Source organism: Lycium barbarum, chromosome 1, assembly GCF_019175385.1.
Source record: "Lycium barbarum isolate Lr01 chromosome 1, ASM1917538v2, whole genome shotgun sequence".
Classification (NCBI taxonomy): domain Eukaryota; kingdom Viridiplantae; phylum Streptophyta; class Magnoliopsida; order Solanales; family Solanaceae; genus Lycium; species Lycium barbarum.
Genome location: NC_083337.1, coordinates 100,928,255 through 100,937,580, shown reverse-complemented (window position 1 = coordinate 100,937,580; position 9,326 = coordinate 100,928,255). Strand labels below are relative to the sequence as shown.

General features: G+C 36.0%; 1 long non-coding RNA gene and 1 pseudogene across 1 annotated transcript; one reads left to right on the top strand and one right to left on the bottom strand.

The window, feature by feature from the left end:
• Nucleotides 1-208: 208 nt before the first annotated feature.
• On the top strand, nt 209-7,679 carry LOC132636410 (GDT1-like protein 3; annotated as a pseudogene).
• On the bottom strand, nt 4,308-6,272 carry LOC132636417 (uncharacterized). The gene is made up of 3 exons (XR_009581253.1): nt 5,773-6,272; nt 5,355-5,426; nt 4,308-4,599 (listed from the first exon to the last, which is right to left on the bottom strand). It is a non-coding gene; the product is annotated as an uncharacterized LOC132636417 (long non-coding RNA).
• Nucleotides 7,680-9,326: the final 1,647 nt, after the last annotated feature.

Here is a 9,326-nt window from a genome sequence, read left to right as displayed (position 1 = left end):
CTAAAATATTTACTTTATTTTGAAATGGAGGGAGTAGCTCTTTAATGCTTTCTTGGTTATGTAAAATTTCACTCATTTATATAAGGGTAAACTTAAAAAAAGATTAATGTCTTTTTAGTTATGCAAAACATCACTTATTTTGAAACAAAATGAAAAGATGAAATAACAACTTATTATAAAATGGAGGGAGTATAATAGCAAAAACAAAGAAAAAGAAGAGGGCATGGCCTAGATAATGCATGCAAGCTAATTAGGACAGGCATGTTGAATTCATTAGACAATTGTTTCTCCTTTCCCGTAAATTAGAATAGGACTACATTCGGGGAGGCCTGTATTGGGGAGATTAATCCAATTGCCCATCATGCTCCATTCTTCTCCCTAACAACTCTTTTTGTGTAAATCCCAATTCCCTTTTCTCGATTACCCTATTTCTCGATTACCCTATTTCTCTCCTCAAGAAAAATCCCCCTTTCTCGAGAATTGGGCTTAAAAATCAATTACCACCATGGGTTTGCAATCAAACCCAAGAAATATGTTGACTAATTTTTCATTTCTAGTCCTCTTACTTCTTATCACTTTCCCGTTGATCTCTGCTCAGGTGTTGCCCAAACTCTCTTCACTGCTAAGGTTATATGCCTTTTTTTTTTTTTTTTAACTAATGTCTGCTTATGCTATACTATTAATTTAGGATGAAAATGAAAGAGTGGAGTCAGTTGGACGGCTCAAAGATCTCGGTAGGCGTAGTAAAGTGAGTCTACTATTCTTTCTTCCTCTTTAGCTACTGACATTGGTAAAATTTGTATATAGATGATCAGATTTTTGTATCCTATACTCTGTACAAATATTTGGGAGACAGCCTCTCTATCCCACATAGGTAAGGTTAAGGTCTGCGTACATACTACCCTCCCAAGACCCCACTTGTGGGATTACACTGGGTATCTTGTTGTTTGTTGTTACTTTGTACAAATATTGTGCCTTGGCTGGATTGCTAAATTTGCATAATTCATCGTAGAGCTTGTACACAAGTGAACTGTTAAGTGGTTGAGGTATAAGAGTGACAAGCTGGAGACCTTAGGTGGTCCGAATCACAGCTAAAACATTCAGTGTGAGCCATGTGCTCCAGCATTGATTGGAAAAAGAAAAGAAAAGAAAAAGAATTCACTTTAGATATGTCTGAAGAGTGCTTTAGAAGTCTGATAATCTGTTTCGGTCTTTCCCTCTAAATCTAGCTTTTGAATAACACTATATTGTGGTGGTGAATACTAATTTCTCTCTCTCTCTCTCCCCTCTGTAAGTAAAATCTTGATCTTTAAAATAGGACATCGAAGTAACATGTTTACAAAAATATAAAGGCATACCCCATTATACAAAACTAGGATTTTAGAAAAATATACTGTTCTTGCCTTCTTGGTATGTTGTAGTCGCATGTAATTGTTATTTACCCAGGTACACACACGCGCACACACACACACACATATACGTCTGAGCCGAGGGTCTATAGGAAACAACCTTTCTGCCTCCCAAGGTAGGGGTAAGGTCTGCATACACTCTACCTCCCCTAACCCCACTTGTGGTATGTTATATATATATACACATACATGCACGCGCGCATACACACTACATACATACGTGTTGTACAGTACTGCTCACATCATGCTTCGCTGGAATTTATTGTCCTCTGGCATTATCAACACTGTTAAAGCCTTCAACAAAGCTAAAACATTTGGAAGTTTTGAAGTTGCTACTTATTCTGTGGTTATTATATTTGAAAACAAGATCTTTGATGGGAAGATCGTTATGGTCTCTAAGCCGAACACTAAAATCTCAGTATGATGGTGGAAAGCTGCCATAATTAAGTGCTGGCTCCTTTCCCTTTAGAGTTCTTCTACGGTGACTTAGTTGTTACTAAAGACTTGTTAAGATGCTGGTTGACTATTATCCTAGTGATAGCACAATATGTTTGTTAATTTTTAATGAGTTTTTACATTTATTTTGTTTGGAAGATTATCGTTGAAAAACTTAAGACTGGTGTTGTAAGGGGTGACAATGATCTTGATTTTGTTGATGTTGCTCTGGACTTGGGATCTTTGATGCCTTCTTTGCTAGTTTTTCCATGATCCTTGTCAGTGAGGTTAGTGGCTCAACTTGATAGTCTTTTGTTAAACGTGTTTGATGTGTGCATTTTTCTGTTGATATTTGGATCTCTTTGCGGCTTATTTTTGGGGTCTTTCCACCATACAAGGTTTTTAGACTAAATGCTGCTTGCAATGGTTATTTTCTCCATGTAATAATGTTTTTGTATGAGAAAGAGTAAACGGAGGATATGGTTACTCACTGAAACATGTTTAACTGAAACAACTAGATGGTTGGCTATATTCACATGAATGTTTTTTCTCAATCCAAATGCAGTTTGGCAATGAAATATTCATTTTGGCAGTGTCTTTCCCGGATATTGCGTTACTGTCATTGATAAATATTTTATGAATGACTATGCTGCTAGATTGGTGATGAGACATTCATAATAGCAGCTCTGATGGCAATGCGTCACCCCAAGTCAATTGTTTTGTCTGGTGCACTCAGTGCCTTGTTTGTTATGACAGTAAGTGATTGAATCTCCTTCTTTACTGTATTGGTTCTTAGAGAAACTATTTTTTTTCTGTTTTATTATGTTCAGTCGTAGCACCTACATTGACAGTGTTCTGTTCTTCTTTATTCATCTAGTAGGATAATATATCATTGGAGGTAGTTCTAACTTTATGTTTTCTCTTCATGCAAGTAGATACTGTCTACTGGACTTGGTAGGATTGTGCCAAATTTGATATCAAGGAAGCATACAAACAGTGCAGCTACAGGTAGTTCATTTTACGTTTTATAACTTGCTTCTGTTGTGCTATAATTTTATTTACCTAAAATGTGATACTTGTCAGCTGAAAAATGTCTAATCAAATTTGTAATGTTCTTTGGTTGTTCTTAACTTATATTACTATTAAAAAATTTAGAATACTTCCCTTCAGGTCCCTCAATCTTTGTTTTCTAGACATCAATAAGATCTGCTTTGACTCATAAGACAAGGACCTTGAATTGTTTGTCCTTCGTGCTTATTAAAATAGTTTAGAACTAAGTCCTTTCTCTATGTACCATAAAGTTGTACTAATTTCTACCTGGACCGCTATACTACTATATTGTTGCGTTATTCCTTCTTAAGATGCCATTTTGTTTTCTTATCCTTTTGTTTGTGACTCTATCCTCTTTCTTATCTCCCCAATTTTCTGTTGAGATGAAGCTGATACTCTCCGTTCTATACTTTCTTTTACCTATACTAGCAATTTGTTCGATGAGATAGGTATGAAGTTTTTATTTTAACTTATGGCAGTTCTTTATGCCTTTTTTGGGCTTCGGCTTCTCTATATTGCGTGGAGATCAGATTCAAAAGCTTCCCAGAAAAAGGAAATAGAGGAGGTATATTTATCTTAGCAAGAATTCAATGAAAATTTTAGTGTCATCCAAGATTCTAATTGGACAACGTGGAGATTTCTCAGTGAAGTTTCATTTTCTCTATTCAAGGGCTATTCGGATCTTTGTTTTATATTTTGGAACTACTATACATGAACATGACAAACAGGTTGACCGCCGGGGGGGGGGGGGGGGGGGGGGGGGGGGGGGGGTTGGATATCTGCTATATGGCTTTTATGTCAAACTCTAGAGCACTCGTACTTATGATTTTTCTCTTGTCAGGTTTGCTGGAAAATTGGACCATTTGGTGAATGTGAAATATGTCAGGTTGAAGAAAAACTTGAAGCTGGACAGGGGAAAGCAGCAGTCAGACGTTTCTTTTCCAGATTTTGTACGCCTATATATTTGGAGTTATGTCTGTACTCTGTACACTTGAGCTTTTAAAGGAATGTCCTGATATTTTTGTATTTCTCCTATTTGGGTTAAACCGTCATGTAAGAAAGAAGTTTGGTATAGATGGGGTCTCTTTTTCCAGGTGAATGTTAATATATTTTCCTCCTTTCTTTGGATCAATTAATTTCGTCGGTTGCTTTAATGAGTCCTGGAGAAAGATGCTTTTCTCAAGGCTGTGCTCCCTAAGTAGGTAGGAAAAAGGAGGAAAATCAAAATTGTCAGATTTCCCTTGCTAGGAATTCTATTTGCTGATTGTGATGAATTGTCACGTCCCAAAATACCCCTAGACGTGATTGGCACCCAGCACACACCACCGGCCAGGCGAACCACATTTTCATATCTTAACCATTTACGAAAGCACTAAAAGAAAATAAGTGCAGGTCCAACAACGTTATTAATGATAAAAATGCGAAATAGTCGCCCACCAAATCCATAATCGATTTATGAAAACCAATCAACGCTACGATAAAAAAAATAATCTCTAGCCCACATCTCACACTAAGACCATGGAGCATCTAACAGAGTTACATGAGTTTGAGTATCGGGCATGTAAACCCAAAATAAAAGAAATAACTGGAAATAAACTAGATAAAGCTGAAATGGCTGCCTCCACGAACAATGCGGTGGCTCACCTCAGCAACAAAATCCACTCACGAAGTCTTCAATTACCAGCCTCGTTCTCAACGACAGTATCTGCATGGACATGCAGGTAAGGAGTGAGTTATACATAAATATAACCCAGTAAGATCCTCGATCCGCCACTTCAAATACTCCTGGAACGAGTGTTAGAAAATACAAACACACAACAAGCACAAAAAATATTATGCACATGAATATATCATTATATAATAGCAACCAAGGTTCAAACCACTGTTTATCAAATATATTATATATCTCAACACAATTTACACTACGAACCGTCATAAGTGGCAGTTAAATAATTAGTCAACACTATGAATCCGCGGCAACATACACAATGTGCCAAATATGTCAGGAAGCATACACAATGCTAAGGGAAGCATACACAATGCCCTAATATCATCAAGAAGCATACACAATGCTAAGGGAAGCATACACAATGCCCCAATATCATCAAGAAGCATATACAATGCTAAGGGAAGCATACACAATGCCCCAATATAATCAAGAAGCATACACAATGCTAAGAGAAGCATACACAACGCCCCAATATAATCAAGAAGCATACACAATGCTATGGGAAGCATACACAATGCCCCAATATCATGGCTCACAGCTATATCACATCACAAAATAATTTATAAAGAGAGTTTTAGATTATTTGAAAATAAAGTATATGCGGTTGGCCTTAAGGACCACCGATTCTGCCAAGCACACGATCGCCCCAACACATGGACCAGGCAGACAAAACATATTTTTAAAATGGGTTTTGAAAAGCAAGTACCCAAAGCTTAAAAAGTCTCACTTACCTCAAATTCACAATTCAAGCACACTTCCCAATAAATCAAAACTGCGTTCTCGAGTCTCCGGATTGCCTCAAACTACACAAAAAACGGATTTAGAATGGTTAAAACCCTTAGGGTAAATCACTTCTATATTTTTAGAGGCTTAGACGGTTAAAGTCAAATTTTAAAGGACGAAAACGCCCTCTGATCAATGTGTTCAAAACCCGACAAGACTTATGTTTTCGGAAAGGCCTTAACGAGAGGATTCCAACGATATATAGAAGTCCAAAATCCGACGCTATTTGCTCTTTCAAATCAACGATTTTGGTTAAAGAACCCTAGAGCTAAACTTTCTCAATTTCTCAAAATACCCCCATGTTTTCTCCACAAAAATTCACCCATAATTACTTAATAAACTTAAATAAAAGATTAGAAGCATTACCTTGATGATTAGGGTTGAAAATCCCTATTTTTCTCTTTTCTTTTCCTCTCTTTTTCTCCCTTTCTTCTACTGCGATTTTTATTTTTTTATTTTTTCCTCTGTTCGGCTTCTATTACTTTTGCTTCTGCAATTCACGTCCGACTCTCTTATTCCCTTTTACTCTTTATTTTCTTTTTCTTTTTTTTTTCTTTTTGTAGGCTTGGCCCACATCTCTTTTTCCTTCTTTTTTTTTTCCTACTTTTTTTTTTCCCTAAAGGACCCTTAATCCTCCTTTTCTTTTGTTTTGTACCACTTATTTCTTCTATATATTTTTTTTTCTATTTTGATTAAATGCCAAAATAACCCCTAATTTAATATGGGTTATTACATGAATACTTGTTTCTTCACTCAGTTGTTTGGTCGGAGGATGTTGAAGTAACAAAAAATTGCAAAAAAGGATAGGGAAATCATAGAAGTTTTATCTAGAGGGATTTAATAGTGGTCAGAAAGAGAGCTCTCAAATGCACTCAAAAGTTTCTTGCAAACTCTTTACCTTTCCACCTAAAATTGCCACAACTTCCCTTCACTCTCATTCTAACTTTACCTAGCGATACGCTAGATATCTATTCCAAGGATGTGAAGTGCAGAAAAACAGTTGGGGAGGGACTTAATCATTTGGTACTTTGGGGTCAATACAGTCTCTTACATCCAAAAGGTGGAGCATAGAACAGCTAATATATCTTCTCCACTCTTAGTTCCCTTCTTCTCTTACCACTTAATTAACCTGAATGTTCCTTCCATTTTTGATTTTGCTGCTCCTTGAGTTATTTGCATTGTGAGGTTATGACACCATAAGTTAGTTACAATCTCAAAATTCTTGACATTTGCAGAACAACTAATTTATGCCTACCCTTGCTTATGTTGTCTGTGCAGTCATTTATCTTGACCTTTCTGGCAGAGTGGGGAGACCGTAGCCAGATAGCAACAATTGCTGTAAGATATTTTCAACTCCTTTTCTTTGCTGTGGCTCGTAAAAAAGCTGGATGCTATGTCGGTTGTCATGTGCTTCTTAATGTCTCGGTTTTCAAGTGTTTCTTCTTCTTTCTTGTTTTTGCATTTGTGTGGGTCTTTTTTTGGATATTTGATTCATGACACGAGGAACAGAATTAGGCCATCTGTTTGTTAATAACTTTTCAGCTTAAAAAGCTTGAACATAGTGAACTTTTTTTGAAACGTTAATGTCAACCTTTCTACCTACGGTTGAACTATTAACTTGTGACTTTCTCTTCTGTGACTTGGTGCTGTTGTCTGTACGTTAATGAGTTGGTGCATAAGTTTGGGCACCAGGGATGGTCCTAAAACCTTCTTATATGCACCATTAGTCTTTGATCATTATAGAAGAGAACATTACAGCTTGTGTGGACCTATACCTATAGCAAATAGCAAGAATAGCATTCACATTCTATCTGTCTCAATCTTGCTTCGCATCATGTAGCTTTATCCTTTGCTCAGTACGTCGTGAGATGCGAAAAAAGCTCAATAAACTGCTTATAGATTTCGGGGTTTTCAATAAAAGTTCAAGGGCAGTGTTTCATTGATTTATATCCATTTCATTTTGCAGCTAGCTACACACAAAAGTGCAATTGGAGTTGCTGTTGGGGCGATAATAGGACACACCATATGTACTTCAGTGGCGGTGGTGGGTGGAAGCATCCTAGCATCCGGGATCTCACAGCGGACGGTAGCAACAGTTGGAGGCCTTCTTTTCCTTGGGTTTTCCTTGTCATCCTACTTCTATCCACCTCTATGATTTCCACTTCATAGATTAAAGCTAATTCCTTAGTGCTTGGTTCCCCCGATTTGTTTTTTTGCTTATTTTTAGGGGGTGTAAGAGCAAAATGAATTGTTTCAACAGGTTTTTCACCTTATTTTTTGTGTAAATGTAAGCATTTTGAATATTTACACGATTGGCAGCAATTTTTTTCGTCCTTTTAGAAAGAGATAGGAAGAGCAAGATGGCACAGTCCATATAAAAGGAGTTATCGTCTTCTCAATCGGAAGAACATGGATTGATACACCAGGCAAGTGCACCATATACCCAGCTACAGAGTGATCTTGTTGAAAGGAAAAATACGTCAGGTAGACATGGTTGATGCCATTTTTTTTTTGGGGGGTGAGGGTGGGTGTTTGTTGGTGGGGGAGGGAGGGGGGGGGGGGGTTGGAGAGCTTTGTAACAGCTTATTTTGTGCAAAATAGAGTACCTTCAATGAACTTTAAGGTTTATGAATATGGAAAGGAAGGTTTATGAATATGGAAAGGAAGAAAGCCTAACTTAAACTTTCTTGGTGGTATGAGGTTGTTTATCCTGCTATAAAATTTCTGGCCCTAAAAATATAAAACTAGGACAAATAAAAAATTAGAAGTATATTTGTGGAATACGTTGTTAACTCAAAGCCATACAAATTATTAAACATCGAGTTTAACGTTATTATAGAATCTAAAGATTTCGAGTCTTTGAAATCATAATTCATTGGTTGTTCAAAAGATGGAAGTTCACAACATAAAATCAGAAATTCCTAATCACACACTAATCTAAGGTAATGTTACTATCCCTTCTGACAGAGTACTTCTGACAGAGTAGTAACCCATTGTGATACTTGACGGAAAGACGAATTTTGATTTTCATTTTATTTCTTCTTAAGCTATAGTTTCTTAATTGAAGTAAGTAAAAATGAGGTATTAAATAAAATACTCATTAACTTGAATTTAAAAGATGATCCTAAGATTAATAGAGAAATAATGTCTTCAAGGATATTCAGATTTACTCCCTAAACTACTATTAGGTGTAAACGGCCGTTTACAAAAAAAATAATAATAGAAAAATCATATCGATGGTCTAATGGCCAAAGACTTTATACAAATGTAGGAGTAGATTATTCTGATACACATGAGGTTAGAATTACCTTAATTAAGAGTGTGGTTTTCTTTTTCATCAGTATGTGATTCAAATGAATATTAAAACAACACTATTAATGATAATCTTGATGAAGAAGTATACGTGGAGCAACCTGAAGTGTTTGTGCTTTCTGAAAATGAAAAGAAAGTTTGTAAATTGAACAAGTCATTGCGTTACTTAAAACAAACATCAAACATTGGCATGAAATATTTAATGATGTTATATTATCAAGTGGCTTTATACACAATGGTGCAGATAAATGCATTTATTGAAGCTCACAAAGGATAGAGTAATATGATGTTTTCATGTCGATGACATGCTACTAATTATAGGCAGGAGCAGGGCGGCTCGACTATAAGGTCAATAAAGCAATCGCTTGAGGTTCCAATTTTTTTGAGGCCTAATTTTTTCCTTAAAGATGTATTTATATCTAAACTATTGCCTCAACCGAGAGAAGTTTTTTCAAAATTAATATTGATAAAATCTTATCTAAGATCAACAATATCTCAAGAGAGATTGAATGGATTACCTATAGTATCAATTAAAAAGGAATTGATAGAACAAATCGATTATAAAACAGTAATTAATGACTTCGCATCTAAAAAATTTAGAACTTTAA